The sequence below is a fragment of the Podarcis gaigeae genome, assembly GCF_964106915.1.
Source record: "Podarcis gaigeae genome assembly, chromosome: 12".
Classification (NCBI taxonomy): domain Eukaryota; kingdom Metazoa; phylum Chordata; class Lepidosauria; order Squamata; family Lacertidae; genus Podarcis; species Podarcis gaigeae.
This window is the reverse complement of record NC_139688.1, coordinates 20506537-20526575: the sequence shown is the minus strand read 5'-3', so window position 1 is coordinate 20526575 and position 20039 is coordinate 20506537. Positions and strand designations below refer to the sequence as shown.

The window sequence follows — 20039 nt, the reverse complement described above, 5'->3', positions numbered from 1 at the left end:
TCTTTCTGAGCTTTAACCCCAACAAGAAGCTCCTGCTTTCCTGTCCACAAGGAAACGGAAAGGCTGGCCAGGCCACCTGCCTCTGGGGTGCGTCTGATACAGCTGTAACTGTGCTCTGGGAAGAAACAAGAAGGCTCTTGCAACTACTGTGAGCTGGCCAAGGATATGGTGGAGGAAACTTCAACAAACTGGTGGGGGAAGTTATGAGTCAGATCCCAGACTTGAAACTCAAGTGCCACAGAATCAGGGTTAATCTTAGTACCGCACAGATGAGGTCATGTTTAGGAGTGCCAGTCACAGATGAAAGCTCCACTGTACAAACAAGAAAATGCGTACTGCAGTACAACACAGGTTGCAGCAGGGCCAGCCTGATGGCACAAGCAACCCAAGCAGTCCCATGTGGGGCAGTGAAATTAGTAGCAGTGCCCATGAAGCAGAATGAGAGCGCTGCAGATCAGCATCATTCATATATATATATATATATATATATATATATATATATATATACCACCACCACACCACCAATCACACCACCACCCTGCACAAATAAACTCCGTAGCCAAGACTCTCATCTCCAGAACCAAACGCCTGGCTGACAAAGACCACTTGACAACTGAGTTACAGAATCTCTCAAATGTGTTAATTGCCAATGGATACCAGCAAAACAGGATTACGAAGCTAATCCAAAAGGAAACACCCCCCAAAAACCAAGACACAGAAGAAAACAATGGCATGGCCCTCCTTCCTTATATCAAGGGCACTACAGATAAAATTAGCAAAATCCTCCATAAACACAATATCAAAACAGCCTTTTGCACCAACCAAAAAATAGCCAATATCCTCAGAAACCCCAAGGATAAAATCCAGTTGGAAAACCAAGGGATCTATGAAATACCCTGCAAAGTCTGCCCAGCCACGTACATTGGACAAACAAACAGACGAATAAATGCACGTATCGCAGAACACAAGAATGCCGTCAAAAAAGAAGAAAAAACTTCCTCTCTTTTCCAACACATGAAAGAAACAGGACACGAAATTAATTTTGCAGATTCCAAATTGCTCTTTAACACGGAACATCACCACAAGAGAATAATCATGGAAGCCATCGAGATAGAGAAACACCCTCACAACATGAACAAGCGTGACGACACATCCCGCTTGCCAGACATCTGGAAATTAGCCCTCCCCACAAAAACTGACACCAGATCCAGAGGCACACAGAACGCCAACACCAATCAACCACACCAGACCCAAACCCAGACCCTCTCCACAGATGAATTACTGACACCATCCAGTAGCCAATCCATGGTGGCACCTCCGGATGCTGCACCCCCCTGCAATCCCTACACAGATCTGGCTGACACAAGCCACAAAACCACAGCTCGCCCCTATACACGAAGCCAAGCCAAAGCACAACTAAGTGCAATACAGCCATCTTCTCAGGAAAACTCTTCACAAAGTTCAAGAGGTCAAGACACAAAGACTTTAGAAACTAATCCACACCTAATGACCCACCTAAGTGGTACTCAGGATATCACTCAAGAAATCACTCAAGGTATCTCTCAAGTAATTAAGGAACAAAAGAAGAAAAGGCACACTAGCCTGGGAACTTCCTCTCTGCCCAGAACATTGGAGGCTAGACACCACACCCCCTCTACAGTATTTATAGGAACTCAAACATTGAGATCCCGCTCTGTTCCAGTAACAAGAAGCCGAAAGCACCAGCCTGAAGATGACGAGTGAGACCTCGTCGAAACGTCGCCTAGACACCCCAACTTTTACACGGGAAGACACCCGAGGACACCAAAACCTGCATTCCTGTACCCGTGAAAATCTACGAAAGCATATATATATATATATATATATATATATATATATATATGCTTTTTAGGTTTATACTAATTTTACAATCATTTTAACATTTCAAAAGTTGTCTTTGTTCCCCCTCATTCTGCGGTTCCTTTCATTTATTTTTAATATCTTCTGCATATCCAAATTAATTTAATTTGCTCATTTATTCATCTACTTTAAATATATACTCTTATAAAACTGCAGGTTGTTACAATACTCCTGCCAATGTTCTTATCTGTTTACAATTTATCTGTAAATATTCAATAAACCATTTCCATTCTTTTATAAAAAGTTTGTTATCTTGATTTCTTATTCTTCCAGTAAGTTTCGCCATTTCTGCATATTTCATTAGTTTTTGTATCCATGCTTCCTTTGCTGGGACTTCTGCTTCTTTCCATTTTGGGGGCGAGTAACATTCTTGCCGCTGTAGTAGTGTACATAAATAAGTTTCTATACAGTTTAGATAGTTCTGTCCCTATAATTCCCAAAAGAAAAGCTTCTGGGTTTGGTTTCCCCCCAAATGTTATTTTAAACGTCCTTTTCAATTCATTATATATCATTTCCCAGTAAGCTTTAATCTTACTACAAGATCACCACATATGATAAAAAGAACCTTCTTTCTTTTTACATTTCCAACACTGCAAATCAGCATCCCTGGCAAGGATCGTGGAACACCAGGCCCTCCTTTCCTTCCACTCTGCAGTTTTAATCTGAAATCTTAGGTGCAGGACTATGCCCCGAGCTCAGAAACTGCTTGCGCTAATGAAATTCCCTGTGACAAAATGCACCTGGAACAATGGGAGTTTTGAACACTGCTACCCTCCCACTAGTGGAAAGGTAAGTGGTAGAGACTGCCACTACAATCACCCACATTATACACAAATGTCCCCCCCCCCATGGGGAAAACACTCATTGTTGACAAGAGTCCCAGAGTCCACCAACATACTAACCCTAAGCTCAACTTGGAAATCTTCAACAGCTGAAACAAACATTTTTCAAAAGGGGGCACACACAGAATATATCTGCTTGTCATTTCAGATCAATGTGACTGCCAACCGCAACCATCAACAAATACGCGTCATAGTTACTAGAACGAAACACAAATTTCCTGCCCTTTAAATACAAAATAGAGGTCACTCTTCGTTTGAGAGGATGGTTGGAGCATTGTGGCTTTGTGGTGATTAGTGCCTGTTCCTGAGCTGCGGTTGAGCTTATATGTTTTTGTTTTGAGGTTGAAGGCAGTTAGCATTTGCGTCTCAGGGTGATGTTCCTTCCAACGGCTGCCATTGAGAGGAACTGCTGAGCATAGAACACTAAGTCAGCCTGGATAGCTGAGTTGGTTAGTGTGGGGTGCTGATAAGGTTGCAAGTTGCAAATCCCTGTATGGGACATGGGGGCAACGTTGATTTACCCTCTGTGATTCCCAGCAGCTAGTATTCAGAAGCATTACAGTGGTACCTTGGTTTACGAATTTAATCTGTTCCGGAAGTCTGTTCTTAAACCAAAGCGTTCTTAAACCAAGGTGTGCTTTCCCAATAGCAGCAGGGGACTCAATTTACACTCAACAGGAAGTGGAACATGTTCTGCTTCCAAGGAAAAGTTCACAGACCAAAACAACTACTTCTGGGTTTGCAGCCTTTCTTAATCCAAGGTGTTCATAAACTAAGCTGTTCTTAAACCAAGGTACCACTGTACTGCCTCCAACAGTAGAAGCAGAATATACCAGAGCTTTGAAGTTCATTTTTAAAAGTAACTAGTTCAAGTTCAACATGTCCCAAAATAAACTAATTTCTGTTTACATTTGTCCCTTTGCCACATTAACTAGTTTGGTTCAAGTTCAGTTCACAGTTCAATTCAAGTTCATCCAAATGATCCTCGAGGGAGGGGGATTCAGCAGTCAGAATGTTACAAGCTTCTGTGCTGAAGTATAAAATATACCAGAAATGACTAAGAAAACATCAAGGCACTTAATTTATTTTCCCCAACAATTAAGATTTTTAAGCTTAGAGGTCCAAGGAATCTAAACAGTGAAATAGCAATAAAATAAAATAAAAATCACATATAGGAAAATAAACTTGAAAATGAACCAGAAACCATTCAAAGTTCTACCTCAAAAGGAACTTAATTCATGTTCATGGCACTCAGCAATTATGAACACTACTTTCAGGTGTAGTTCAGAGATTTTTGTACTGATTCCGTGAACTTAGTTAAACTGAACTCCTTCATTCAGCAAACTGGAACAAGCCCACGATGACTAGCAGTCGTCTTCTCCGATCCCAAATACATGAGAAATGACAGGGTGGCACACCGGCTTGTGCCACTTACTGGGGGAATTTGTGTGTGGAGCAACATACCACTCCCAAGGTGTTCCCACACATACCGGAGCTGGCAGGAAAATCTTGAAGCCCCAAAAGAAACCGCAGTTTACCACCTTGTGAGGGAAGCAGAGGCAAGGAAGGAAGCCGTGTTAAGACCCAGGCATTTTTCCAGAGCTCTGTGGAAGCCACAAACCTTTTACAGAGAGCAGCCAAAATGTCACAGAAATGTGGCATGCTTTTGACTTCTCTAAAACTCTGCATCAGGCAAGAGGTTGACGTACAGCAAGGAGCAAAGGAAAACAAAACAAAAGAAGTCCTGGAGGTTGTGGCCATGAGGCCAGCTGAGGCTCTGAACCCAGAGGGAGAATGCAGGATGACAAAATCCCTTCCACATGCTACAAATACCAGATCCATCCCACACCTTAAACTAGGGATGGGGTACCTTAGATCTGAGGCCTAAATACAGCCCTCCAGGCCTTTCTGTGTGGCCCTTGAGATTCTCCCCAGGCCAACTCCTTCTCCAGCCTTGTTCAACATCCTCAAGAGCTTTGCGTGTCTGTAAAGGTCTTTGAATTGTGAGCATGCCTCTCAGTTGCCTGGATGGAGAGATGTCGGTGTTCTTAGAAACATGTTACGAGCAGCATCCATGGTTCCGTACAAAATTTACCTCTGGCTCCACCCACCAGTGGCACATGCGCCGCCCCAGCTTGTTACCCATGGTGAAATGCAGCCATTGGACTGCAAAAGATTCTCCCAACCCTGCTTTAAATTAAACATCTGTATCAATTAATATTTAAGGCAGCCTCTAAAGGGTTTACAACAGGCATAGGCAAATTCGGCCCTCCAGATGTTTTGAGACTACTGTTCCTATTATCCCTGACCACTGGTCCTGCTAGCTAGGGATCATGGGAGATGTAGTCCCAAAACATCTAGAGGGCCGAGTTTGCCTATGCCTGGTTTACGGCAATGCACTAAAATGCCATGCAATCTTAAACAAAAGTATAATACACTGCAATAAAACAATAAACAAAAAGTCAAGTGGGGTAAAACTGAACACTTTGATTTTGACACCCCCCCCCCAAAAAAAGCAGCTGTCCTAATCCAAATTGGGTGCGTTGCAAATCTGTGAACCACAGCAGCTTCTGAGAGACAGCCCGGGGGCATCTTGAGTCTGTGCTGTCCTACAGTGAAGGTGTTTCAAAGGCAGCTTGCACAACAAGAAATGAGCAAATCTAACCCAGTTTCTATTAATAGGAATACATCTTGGCCGGCCATTATATAGAGATAATGGGGTGCATTCAAGACTAGTCCCACTCAGCATGGGCCCACTGAAATTAATGGGTGTGGTGAACTCAGGTCCATTCATGTCAATGGATCTGCTCTGAGTAGGCCTTGGTTGCAGGCAAGCCATGAAGGTTGCCTCCTAGCACTTCAACACATTCCTTGGACGTAAGTCCAGTTGATGCCAATCAGAGGTCTTCTTCCTAAGCAGTGAGCTAGTCAAAGCCACCAGCCTCGTACATCAGATATGTAATTAGGTCCACATTTTACGGTCACCGCTGCTGCTCGTGCACCTCTTTAGATCAGACGCATCATCAGTGCGTCACTATCGGCCAAGCAGCAGTCATCAGGACTTTTGCAACAGAAGCTTGTCTTCAAGCCATCTGAAAGCTCAGGTGAGGAACAGGTTTGGCAGGTTGGGTTTTTCTCTCGCTCAGAGATGAGACCAGTCTCAGGTGGCCACTTAGACATTGCCAAAAGGAAAAAGGAAATGCCTCACACACATGAACAAGACCCAAAGAGGGTGTTTGCATGTGCTAAATTATATATATAAATGCAAATTTAGACATAATTATTATCATTTAAATAGAAATACAGGTAGCATATCCATTTCACCAGGGTAGGGGAAACTGTGATCAGGTGTCCTGGCTTGGTCTGCTGCCCAGGTGTTACCTGCTGATGGGCAGCTTCATGACCTCTCCTGTTCTCCTTTCTGATGGCTCTTTATTTTTAAACTGGGCAGGAGAGTGCTTTAGACGTAGGCCACCTTCAGACAGAAAACTATCTGGGGCACGTGGTCATCCTACTCCAGTCTGGCGTGCGCTTGCAAACAACAGTAATAAAAAGTATTCCTTTCTTGTATCTGGGTTCCTCCGGATAAAGCATCTGCATTTGGATAAGCTGTGGATGCAGCAATTTCAAAATAAGTTTGCAAGCCAAATAATTTGTTGCCCAGCCTCACAAGTCACACGCAGAACTGTAGAACTGTAGATTTGTAAGTGACCTAGAGGGACATCTAATCCAAAATCCCGCAATGCAGCCATCCCTGGGGGGTGGGCTCGGACCACCTTCCTCCCGGTTAACAAAATGACCCATTGACCCATAGTGCCACATGCTCCTTGTAAATTCATAACATATTACGAATAATTATACTGTACCCTTTTAAAAATGTATCTCTTTAGAATAAGACATTTAAAAAAAAAAAAAAAGCAAACTGTTGTCTAGCAGGAACTATTGTTTGTTTTTGCCAGTGCCAGTCTATGACGATCAAGTTGTGTGTGGTTATTTTTTTAACTAGCTCTGCTCCTTTAACACGGCTGGGAGGCCATACTCCTCCATTCCAGACACTTTTGCTGTTTTAGCCTAACAGCTGATGCAATTTCTACACTGTCACTATTGTAAAACCATTCCTAAGCCAATAACGGTTGATGGATCAAACTGTTCCAATGTGATAAAGGAGTGTGGAGCAGGGGCGTAGGAAGGGGGGTGCAGGGGGGCCTGCCCACAGTGGGTGTCATCCCTGAGGAGGTGACAAAATAGCACACCGTGGGAGGCGGCACTTACCGCGGGACCTGGCCTGCAGTGCACCCGAGCCATGCGTCTCTCCTGGGAAACAGCAGCGTAGGGCTTGTGCCCAACATGCGGGCTTCGTGGGCAACTCGCCATGCCACCCCCCTGGGTGGATCACCGCCCTGCCCCCATGCACGGATCGCTCTGCCCCGTCGCTCCAGGTTCCCCTGGTGTGGAGGCAACTGGTTCACCTGCCCTGGGCATTGAGCCAAGAGGGCACTGCAGGAGGTGCTGCAAAAACAACAAAAAGAGCCTGTTTGGTCCATTTCCCATCTCCATTCCTAATGTGGCATCTGGCCTTGTTTCTGTCAGAGCTTCCGTACGACTGAGCTGCAACGGCTACTCCTCTGGCTCTCCTCCGACAGTGATTAACAACCTAAGCCTTTGAATGAGATTTCAGGAACCCTCTCCATTGAGTAGAGTAGTCAGACAGCAGCAGAAGGAGCCATGAAATATGTGCTACATTGCTACTTTATTTCTGACTATGCAGGACAGAAAATAATATGCATCTGCTCTCTGTGAGAGACAGAAAACAACAGGTCAAAGAAACAGGACACCAGTAACTTCAACATCCGTCTCCTGTCTCCCGTGAGACTTCCAACAGTCTGGAATGTCAACAGAGTCTTGTGACTCCAAGAACTGCACAATGGCATAACAGAAACCTAACAGTTTCTGTGCCTTTAGCAACATTCAGAAATTAAATGGGTTAAACGTTCGCCAGCGTGGAAATAAAAAGATGGTGAGCTCCTTATTTGCATTCTCTCTTTCTATCAGATGCACAAGAGCAGAGCCAGTTCGTCTTTAAAGAGAGACAACTTTTTGGGAGGGACGGCTGCAGCTCAGTAGCAGACAGGCCACACTTGATAGTCTCAGGTTCAGTGTTAACAGGTGAAGTGAAGGATCTCTGCATATGAGACCCTGGAAAGTTGCTGTCAGCCAGATTTGACCGATATGCGCTAGGTGGTCAAATAGTCTTATTATGATTCTAAGCAGTCACTTCTGCTAATCTAGGGGGATGGGGACATGATGTTGAACTAGACCCCTGCCCATAACCCCTGACCTTTGGCCATGCTGGCTGGGGCTTTTGAGAGTCAGAATCCAACCCTGTAAAAAAAATAAGTCTGTGTTCAATGGGGTTTATTTTCAGGTAAGCATAAGTTAATTGCACCTAGAACCCATTGATAGCAATGACATATTTTGTTCCCATTGAAATCATAGGTAACCATGTCATGATTAACTTGTCTCATCAAAGTCAATGTGATTCAAGTGCAACTCATTTTTTCCCTTGAATCCAGGCTTACATCTCAAAGACCAACCCACCAAAAGCTGCTTGGAAGTCCCAGATCACTAGAATTTTAAGTGAGAGCCACACCTATTCATTCTCTTCACTCACTTTATTGCATAAACCTCAACGATGTCTCTTTATTGTATAAGAGAGTGTCAATAAGCATTGTGGGTGTTACAATTTAAACCAATGTGATTACTCATGTGAGCAATTACTCACCTAGGTAGTTGCAAAATCGGGCCCTTAGGGATGCTGCTACTTAAATATTTTGTGTTGAACTAAGTGTCTAGTGAGAAGAAAGAAAGAGAAAATATTCACCCAGTTATCATCACCTGATACATAAATAGCAACCAATGGGAATGCTTAGTGAGTCAGATTGGAAAAGGGACTCTCCTAAACTCCGACATTTTTCAACACGGAAAGAATTACTACCAACAAGAAATGTTATTCCCCCAGAGTCTTCCCGTGCCTTAATTAGTAATGATGAACACAGTTTCATTGTGCAGCTAGCTCCTCCAAAGAAAATTTCTCCAGCGGATGTTTGCCTGCTTTTTCAAGGAGGAAGTTCAAGTGTGCTTGCTGATGGAAGCTGGAATGTGGCAATGCCCAGAACACACCAGGTTGGGGCTGGGTGCTCCAAACTTTTTGTTGCATGCAGCTGCCCATGCTGCCCTTTGGAGGGCAAGGACAGGACAGCTTTCCTGATGAGCCTACCATCTGGTTACATCTTGTGACTTTTGCAGGAAATTCTGTGTAACATTCTGAGAGAATGTGACTTCATGGCTGAATCCTGGTGTCTCAGCTCCCAGTCCAACCCCCTAACCACTACACCACACTGTGGCTTACCCCAAGGAGCTCCTGGCACCTCAGAGAAGGACAATAAATTGGTGTTGAGCATGCAGCAGATGGCCAGTTCGATCCTGCTATCATTCAGAGGTAAAAAAAAAAAACCAGGTAGGAGGTGATGGAACAGATCTCTACTGAAGACTAAGGACAGCTGCCACTAGGCAAATAAATATTTAGCCGTTCTCAGCCAGGATCCATCTTTCTCCCACACATGGGACCCAGTTCTTAATTTTCAACCATATATGGTGGTAGCCCTGCTGTTGTGACCTTGTCGTGAACTCTGGGCCACCAGATGAGGAACAGTAGAATGCTGGACTAGATGGGCCAATGTATGTCTATAGCTGGGGAAATAAAAAGGAATTGAATGGGAAGAAAGAGGAGGTTGTATTGGCCAGGAATTATGTGGTCCGTTTTTTTCAACTGCAGTAAATGCAGCTTTTTATTTGGGAGCTGCTGTGGTCACATGTACCATTATTATTATACTTTTAAAAATTATTTATGAATTTATAAAAGTACAAAAATACAGAACTGCAGGATAAACCAAAAAGAGGAAAGAAAGAAAAAAAATGATACATTACATCAATCCATAATTTTATTCCATGGCTCCCTAAAGTTTCCCACTCCTGCTGCATATTCTTTGTTTTTCTAACTATTTAAACATTCAGGTTCTTCTCATTATAAACTCTCTCTCTCTCTCTCTCTCTCTCTCTCTCTCTCTCTCTCTAAATATATATCGGTATGTATATGTGTGTGTGTGTGTGTGTGTATATATATATGTGTGTGTGTGTGTGTGTGTGTGTGTATTGGTATGCATATGTGTATTTATACACACACACACACACACACACACACACAATAAATTATTATAAACCATTATTACTATTGTGGGTGAGCACTGCTTTTGGTTCACAAGTCTTTTTCTTTACCCAGACAGGCCAAGCACAGCTCCAAAGACATTTACACAAAGTGCTTTTTTGTGTGTGTGTGCTGACTCCCTCAAGGGAGTTGTGTTTTATCACCATCAACCTCTGACTGTTCACCTGCCCACTGAAACCAAAGCAAACTCCTGAATGTGATCAAAACCCCACTTATGGAATGCTGCAACACACAGCTGCTTTCTGTGCTCCAATAACTGGTGGTTACAACTTTCTTCTTTAACACATCAATGACAATACAGTGGTACCTTGGTTTACAGCCATAATCTGTTCTGGAGGTCCGGTTGTAAACCAAAACAGGTTGTAACCCAAGGCGCACTTTCGCCAATGGGGCCTCTCCCCCCACAAATTGGTTGTAATCCAAAAAAAGGGACACACACTTCCGGGTTTGATGTGGTTGTAATTTAAAACGGTTGCAAACCAAGGTACCACTGTATAGCACATTTCAATACACATTGTGGGAAGCAGAGGGGCAGGACAGAAAGAAGCCTTTGGTGGGATGACGGAAAGTCCTTTCCCCAAAAATTAAGGGCAGGGACATAAACTTATTTGCTTCGACAACCTTTTGCAACTTGTTCTGAAACCATTTTTTTATTTGCTTGTTTCTGTGCGTAAAAGCCGAAGAGGAAGGAAAACATTTCTTCCTCTTTATTGGCATTACTTTTTCTGATCTTTCCTCAAACTCATGACAAACTACAACTTCTGTGGTTGTTAGAAAAGGGTTGAGTTTTGGTGGGCTGAGGGGGTTTCACCAACAAACTGGGAAAACAATATTGAAACTCAACACAATGTTTGCAGACTTCGGCTGTACTCCTTGGCACACTAACCTGAGAATAAGCCTTTCTGAACACAGTGGGGCTTACTTCTAAGTAAACATGGATACATCGGATCAGGCCTTAAATGTATTCTCGTTGTTAGGGTTGTGTGGCAGTTAATTGGTGTGGTCATGTGTAGATAAGAAATTTCAGAGTGCACCTTGGCAGTGCTATATGTTAGTGAAAATAACATATGCAAGGGATTGTAAATTAGTCAAAACGACATACAAAAATGTGTTTATTAGGAGCAATCTGCAGTAAAATGCTGGTGGATTTTCATGAGGATTAAAAAAAAAATCACAAAAGTGGAGAACCAAATTTAAGATTGGAAAATGAGAAACTGTGAGTGGGGAAAAAATGAACAGATCTTTGAATGCACACTTGTGTGTGCATTCCAGCCCCACTAGTGTTTCTCCACACACCATCTCAAGTCACATATGGGCAAAAAGGGGATTTTCACAGTTCAGAAACTGTTCCAAGGAGAGAACCAAGGAAGCAGTGGCGTAGCGTGGGTTGTCAGCACCCGGGGCAAGGCAAGTAATTTGCGCCCCCTAACCCTAACCCCCAGATGTTGCGCCCGGTGCGGCCGGCCCCCCTGCACCCCCCACGCTACGCCACTGCAAGGAAGGCTGTGGCCTGGAGAGAGTCCTGAGAGCTTGACAGAGATGCTCAAAGGGCCACATGGGCCTGAGGTCCCTTATTACTGGTACAGATTGCCCATGGTTCTTCCCTGCCCTTTCCTTATGTCTTCCCACTGAAATCATAGTGTCGGAGACGCCGCCTAGTCCAACACTCTGCTCGATGCAGGAAATCCAGAACCTGAGCTTCCCCATCAGATTGCTTCCCAGCTTCTGCTTGAGGACCTCCAGCAAGGGGGAATCCAACACCTCTCTGGGTCACTGGTTGCTCTGCTGAGCTGCTCTTACCCTGGAGAAGTTTCTCCCCATGTGCTACCAAAACCTACCAGAATCCCTCCCCCAGTTTGTTCAGGAATCTCACAAAGAACTTTGTTAACTGATAGCACAATCAGTAGAGCATGGGACTCTTAATCTCAGGATCATGGGTTCAGGTTCCATGTAATAATAATAATAATTTATTATTTATACCCCGCCCATCTGGCCAAGTTTCCCCAGCCACTCTGGGCAGCTCCCAATCGAGTGTTAAAAACAATACATTATTAAATATTAAATACTTCCCTAAACAGGGCTGCCTTCAGATGTCTTTTAATGATAAGCTGCTTATTTCCTTCACATCTGAAGGGAGGGAGTTCCACAGGGCGGGTGCCACTACCGAGAAGGCCCTCTGTCTGGTTCCCTGTAGCCTCCTCGCAATGAGGGAAACACCAGAAGGCCCTCGGCGCTGGACCTCAGTGTCCAGGCTAAACGATGGGGGTGGAGACGCTTCTTCAGGTATACTGGGCCGAGGCCATTTAGGGCTTTAAAGGTCAGCACCAATACTTTGAATTGTTCTCGGAAATGTACTGGGAGCCAATGCAGATCTCTCAGGACTGGTGTGATATGGTCTCGGCGGCCACTCCCAGTCACCAGTCTAGCTGCCACATTCTGGATTAATTGCAGTTTCCAGGTCACCCTCAAAGGTAGCCCCACGTAGAGTGCATTGCAGTAGTCCAAGCGAGAGATAACTAGAGCATGTTAAGTGAAAGATTCCTGCATTGCAGGGGGCTGGACTAGATGACCCCCACGGTCCCTTCCAACTCTACACATTTGGGATTCCGTGATTTTCAAGCAAATAAAGGATCCCCTCACTTAGGTTATATCTAGACAAAGACCCACAGTCCCCTCCTTGCTATCTTTTATTTCATTATTTTGTTGTCCTGCAATGTAATTCGCCTATTTCGTTTACACATGCTTCCTGCACCCAGAATAACCCAATGACTGGAAACAGCAAGCCGAAGTCTGGACTTGGGGACGTGGGCATGAAGTGACTGGGTTTAGCTTCTGTGGAAATTATCTGAGAGGATGAGTGCCATGGTACAAATTCTCACCAGCCTCCATGACCCATTATGGAAAAGCCTGTGCTCCTTTAGTGAAGAAGCAGTTTTTCCATGAGAAAAATCTGGAGGCCAAGTGCTCCAGGGAAACAAAGAACACCAGGTCACTGAGTGCAGTGCAGACTATGCCAACCTTGGTATTGTCGGAAACAGCTGATCTTCAGAGAGAGAGGTGGGAGAGATCTGGCTGCCTCTTGAGTCGTAAGCACCAGGCACTCTCTCTCACATACGCACAGCTCAGCTTCACTCAAGGCTGCTCCCACACTGAGCATGGACTATGGAGCATGGACTACGCTCAATGTTCATTCACTTTTTAAGGGGCCTCTCCATGACATCACGAACACCCTGCTTCCATTTCCCCTTGTTCAGCTTCCTTCTCAAAGCCCAGAAAACCCAACCTTTTCAAAACAATGTTTCAACACTTTATGGACTTTTAGCATCTAAAAAAACCATACAACCTTTGAGATCTACATAGCATCCTATTAAAACGTTGCCCAAGAAACAACTTAGCTTTACAACTTGAGCTATTCTCTTCAATATGGTTGGGTGAGCTCCAACTACACTAGCTGGGCTGTCTAGCAAGCAGGCGCAATTCTAAAGTCTTCAAGTACATAATTTCATCTGGACTCAACATTTCAACAGCAATGAGATTAGAAAGATTCTGTCCCCAGCAAAAGCAACAATTATGAAAGTGGCAATCAAATTACTGGAACTGGCACACACAAAAACGCCAGTTTTTGAAGTCCAGATCAACACAGATTCAGTTGAACTCCCTACCCCCCCTCCCTACTGGCCAGGGCAGACAAATACCGTATGTTTTGCTCTATAAGACTCACTTTTTCCCTCCTGAATGCAGGCTGCGCAGCTATCCCAGAAGCCAGAACAGCAAGAGGGATTGCTGTGTTCACTGCACAGTGATCCCTCTTGCTGTTCTGGCTTCTGAGATTCAGAGAAAAAAAATTCTTGTTTTCCTCCTCCAAAAACTAGGTGCGTCTTGTAGTCTGGTGCATCTTATAGAGCGAAAAATATGGTAAGTTTTGATTTCAGGGCCCAGATCCCCTCATCCATTTCCACTGCAATTTCACCTTTCATTTTGACAGATTCCTTAGCAACACCCACAGCCCAGTGTCCACCTCAGACAGTTACCTCTACCTCCCAGTAATGTCTCTCTGAAGCAGGCTTCTCATAGCCCAGCACACAGGCAACAGAACTAATGTGTATCTGAGTGACGAACCGTGCTTTGTGCACTTTGGATTCCCTGACAGCACTAGATCCACATTCGTTGGATACAGATTTGTGTTTGCTTTTAAGGCCTGTGCTTGCAATGGCAGGGCCTCTGCGCATTTCCTAAGTGTGTCTTGTGCAAAAGGCCTCCTTAAAGAGAGATCACACAGCTTCACTTTCAGTTGCGGTGAACCACAATCAAGCCCTTGAAATGTTTCACGTCTTGAGACAAGGAGGGGAGTTACAGCCTGCATATTTATATGTTTGGTCCAGGACAAAAAAGACTTGTTGTTTTCTCAGTATTGTGTTTCATCTTATTGTGTGAGACAATGGCACAGTCTAAAGGGAATGTGGGGCCAGAGAGAAAAGATTCCATACTTGCTCAAGGTCTGTTTGATTTCCTGTAGAAATTCAGAAGCTGGCTGTTTACAGACTATCTCTGCATCTCAGTGATTTGCTTTTCAACACTGGTGATTTCTGCACAGATAACTTGATAAGTTGGTCGTCATAAGTCTTTCTTCATTGATGATGTGTTATGTCAGCCTGCAGGTCCTTCATCACTTGACAGAATTGCTTGTATTCCAGTGTGATCTTCCAAAGGTTTCGCTAGATTTTGCCTGACCCCCTGCTTCAGGGAAACCTCTGAGAACCACTTCCTGCTGCTACCTTTTGGATTTAGAAATATTTAGATTCCATCCTTGTACCCATCATCTGCTGGTTCCAAAGGACCCAAAATGTGACTTGGGTGAGCACTCCATTCGGTACACTTGTAGCAGAGGAGTACTTGGTCATGCTTGAGGAAGAGGTTCAGGGGCTTCTGGTGGAGCTCACGCATGACAACCATGACATGCCACAACTGGCATTGCTTCAGAGGCCCCAGGATGTTTCCAAACTGGCTGTTTGGCCTGTGTGTGTTGGAGCAAATTGAAATGTTCCTGAAGGCCTGCAAATGCCATCTTGGCAGTCAAGATTACCCCAAAACTAATTAGTAGTTGTGGCAAGAATGAGCTCATATATGCTTATGCTTTCTTGCTTTGATGTATGCTAATTGGCTTGCTTTGATGCTGTGCTTATCTGTGAGCCTTGGGGATGGGCCCAGAGAGGGGAGAAGCTTTGGATAGCTGCCACCTATGGCCTCTTGGGACACGGGTGGCGCTGCGGGTTAAACCTAGGATCAGAAGGTCGGCGGTTCGAATCCCCGCCACGGGGTGAGCTCCTGTTGCTTGGTCCCTGCTCCTGCCCACCTAGCAGTTTGAAAGCACGTCAAAGTGCAAGTTGATAAATAGGTAACCGCTCTGGCAGGAAGGTAAATGGCGTTTCTGTGCGCTGCTCTGGTTTGCCAGAAGCGGCTTAGTCATGCTGGCCACATGACCCGGAAGCTGTACGCAGGCTCCCTCGGCCAATAAAGCAAGATGAGCGCTGCAACCCCAGAGTCAGCCACGACTGGACCTAATGGTCAGGGGTCCCTTTACCTTTACCTATGGCCTCAGCGACCAGGTGTGATGGGAGGTTCTGGACAAACTGATGTATGCTGCTTTGTGCATAAAGGATGCATGAACATTTGCTGGCGTGTGAACAAGTCAAGACAACCTCACATTGCATCAAACCACTTGCTGTAGCCCTTCTTGGGGCCTGCAGTTCAGAACAGCCTGGCATTCATATTAGGAATGGTCTTCCTGCATTGAAGGTAGGACGCATCACTATCAGAGCCTTGCCATGTATACAGAGCATGGGATGATGCAGGCATTTTAAAAATTACACCCACAGTCTAAAATTACAGGGTTCTTAAAAATTTATAGGCAGATTGAACAGGTGGCCTCATTCTGGATGCAGTCCACTGCTTTCCTGACAGCCATCCTTACAAAACCTTTCCAAGCTGCTCTTTTTATAGATTTGGCTCAGTTCAGATAAATGCTCTGCTCAGCCAATGAGCACCAACCAATCTACTATAGGAACCTGCCTCAGTTTCTCATTGGCCCAGTAAAGAGAGATGCCGTGGGAGTGCCTTTAGGTTGCTCTTGCTCCTTCTACCTTTGGTCTAAAATGTAATCAACCTCACCTGTAGATTTGGGGGCCAGCAGATTTGAGGGGTTTCTTAAATAAAAAAAACATAGAAGACACTTTGATCTATGTTTACTATGTTTTTATTTACGTATCTTTAGTTATAATAAATAATAAAATATATTTATTTATAATAAAACATAATAAAGTATACTAAAGGATGCCGAATAAAATAAAAGTAGAAGAACTAAGCATATGAGAACAAGTTTCCATACCAAAACCAAACATAATAAATTGATATCACAAGGTTCCAAGTAACACAAATGTGTTTATATAATCTTGAACATTATTACTCCAGTACATTATAGAGAGATTCCTTTCCTGAATGAAGACATTATCCTTACCTGTTGCCTGTCCTCTCTGGTTCTCGCTATATGTGTATTAAGCTTAACTATGCATACTATGTCCCAAAACTAGTTATTCTCAAGGATGTGGTCGTGAAGTGATTGCGTTTAGCTTTTGCATAAATTATCTAGGAGAATTTGGGTGCCATTGCACAAAATTCTCACCAGCCTCAGTGACCCATTATGGAAAAGCCTGTGCTCTTTTAGTGAAGAAGCAGTTTTTCCATGAGAAAAATCTGGAGGCCAAGTTCTCCAGGGAAACAGAGAACACCAAGTCACTGAGTGCAGTGCAGACTATGCCAACCTTGGTATTGTCAGAAGCAGCTGATCATCACAGAGAGAGTTGGGAGAGATCTGGCTGCCTCTTGAATCATAAGCACCAGGCTTTCTTACACACACATACACACAGCTCAGCTTCAGTCAGGGCTGCTTCTGCAATGAGCATGGGCTGTGGAATATGTTCATTCATTTTTTAAGGGGCCTTTGCATGACATCATGAATACCCTGCTCCCATTCTCCCTTCCTTGTTCTAGAAGATACTCAGGGTCTATACAAACAGAACGTTTATCTTTTGCAAGTCTCCCCTTCCCCAAATTTGGCCAATTTAATCAAAACCTGGTCCTTCCTTTGCCACAGTTTTGGTGCCCTTTTCCACTGCTTTGATCGGCGCAGAAGCAGACGGGCCCAGCTCGTTTCTAAAGGGGAAAACAGAGTTGAAGTGCTACTTTGTGTCCTGGGTGCCAGAAAGCGAAAGTGGCTGGCGTTTGGAATTCCCTAAGAAATTGTATACAGAGCACAGTTGGGAGTCTGGCACACCTTGCATGTATCTATCCAATGGCCAGGGATGATGATAGCTGGAGACCAGCCAGACTTGGAGAGCAACGGGTTCTCCATCTCTGACTTAGGAGGACCTATTGAAGTTAACCAGCAGAGGTCAGGTTCTCAGCTGAGTCTCTCTCATTATAAGAAACTCTAAGAATGAATTGCGTGCCAAGGCCCCATGACCTGCAGTTCCCTAGTGGGTAATAAACACATGGACGTGAGGATTTAGGTTTATGAGTTCAAATAGGCCACAGCTTTATTGGTTACAGATGTGAGCTGTTTGGCTTAGGCATTGGGTGAAGCCAGGCTATATCTCGATTCCTGCCCATCTGCAGGGAGTCCAACTAAGAATAAGCCACCAATAGGGGGAGCTCTATAAGTTACATCAAATAGGGGCACCCTGTTGGGTTTGTGGCATGGCCCTAGCCCACGTCCGGGCATCAGGCAGAACTCCCAGATCCCATTCACAGGACACCCTTAATGAGGACCCGCCAGCGGAGGCTACAACCTCTCCTCCACCCAAAGGCCGACCAAGTTGTGACAATTGCTACAAGGTAGGCGAAAACCAAATGGCTGGTGCCAGTTTGCCAAGCGGAAAAAAATCCTACCTGGCCCCAACAATATGGCGGCAAACATTTGTGCATAGCAAGGTTGTGTCATAGCAAAGCATAAAGAGAGGGCTGGTGCGTTGGGAGATCCGGCAAAGCGCAAGAGAGGAGGGCACCTGGCTGAGCCACTGTTTAAATTTCCCATGGCCACGCCCCCTACCAGCACTGATTGGACAGCATGGCCACACCCAGCATCAGGGATGCAGCAGGGATGGCACAAGGGGGGTGTCAAACTCTGCCCCCCACCAGATCACTGCAGGGGGCTGGATGCCAGGCCACAACACTGCCCACTGGAAAAGGTGAGCAGATTTCCTTTATTGATGGTCCTCCCAGTTGCTTTGAAATTGACCACAAAAAGGGTGCATAGCATATCTACAGGAATGCAACTGATTTTACACAGGCTAAGAAATGGGTACACACACTAAGAAATGACAGAATAAATGCACACAAGAACACATGAATTTATACCTTCAAATCTTTAATCCAGTCCTATTGGAATCAGGAGTGGAAGAAATTAATACAAATATATTTTGCATACAAGAGCCTTAATTATAAACTTTGAAACAGATATGTTGTTTTATAACTAGTTCTATTTACAACATACACAGTATGCCATTAAAAAAAGGGAAACAGGTGGTTAAAAGCGACACTAATCCTTCGTACACAACTGTTTTATAAAAGTTTACACATTCATCCCATGGGATGTACCAAACTATGTTCTTGAAACAGCTTTACTGCCCTCTAAAACATCACATTTAAATGTATTCAACATCTTCAAGAGAAAAGGAAAGTATTTTTCCATAGGAACATAAAATAATGTACCATTCATGGCATCCAAACACATGTTTATTTTAACAAACATGAAGTCTTGCAGCCACAAATTGAACCACCACCAGAACTGGCAAAGATTCCCAAACACAGTGCAATATTGTTCACCAACATTATACATCAAATGGCTGGTGTGTACAGCTTCTCTTTTCTAAGCAGAAGTTTGCAAGCCAGAACTCATTCCATGCTTTTTGCACAGCTCCCGTTCATGCAAAAGAACTTTCTGGGAAACTGCACCTGATGTAGCTACCTCAGGCTGCAAAATGATGCAGAGCAAGCCTCAATGGCGTTCACCTCTGAGTAGACATGCCCAGCATTGCACTGTCAGTCAAAAGGCGAGGGTGCTAGTGCTTCTGAACACCCCCCTACTGTGTGAATAGCAGGAGACATGCCTGTTGCTACCACTTGCTTTATTTGCTGGTTTTCAGTTCTAAGAGTCTGTCTTCAAGACACAGGAGTCCCAACTATTTCTGGACAATGGGCTAGATCCTGAATCATGCCGCAATCCTAACTCCTGAGAGCATATCAAATTCAATGGATTTACTTCTGAGTAAGAATGGGCAGTAGTGCTGTATTGTTAAAGTTAGCTGAATTTACAGCATAATGCTAATCATGTCTATTCAAAATCATGTCTACTCCCAGGCAAGCGGAGTGAGGATTGCAGCTTCAGTCCCTGTTGAAATCAATGGGACAATTTAGTCATTACTTATGTTTACAGCTCCCATTAATTTCTACAAGCTTCTGCCACAACACCCTTGGCCTATATACCAGGGTTCTCAAAACTCTGATGTCAGTGTTTCAACTTAGCTTGTGGGTGGAGGGGAAGCACCTGACTTATGCCCTGCATAGACCTGGGGCAACAAAACCACTGATTTGCCAAGTTGGCAAATTCTCAGTCTGAAAAGCGGGGAGATCAAATAAGCGCCACAGAGAGAGCTTGGGAAATGTGTCAAAGAACCCAAGGGAAGCAAAAGAAGGGCAGGGAGTGGAAGATAGGGAGTTCCCTTCCTTGGCATCCAAAACAAGCCATCAGCAAAACAAGTGGGAGGTTGGGTGGAGATGGGCAAAGATGCTCATGCCATGCTGGTTTGTGGGTCAACTGAGCTGCTGCTGGATGCAAGCAAAAATCAGCAAGGAGAGAGGGGACAGAAAAGGGCAGGCACCCCCAACTAGCAATGCTCCAGGGCTTCTTGGGGAAGCCAGCCCCATGCTATAAGCCCAAAAGGATTTGCAAAGTGGAG

General features: G+C 44.5%; 1 long non-coding RNA gene across 1 annotated transcript in view; it reads right to left on the bottom strand.

Moving 5' to 3' along the window:
* LOC310828145 overlaps positions 1 to 20039 on the bottom strand; it is a 582793-nt gene that overhangs the window by 300687 nt on the left and 262067 nt on the right. The window lies entirely within an intron of this gene.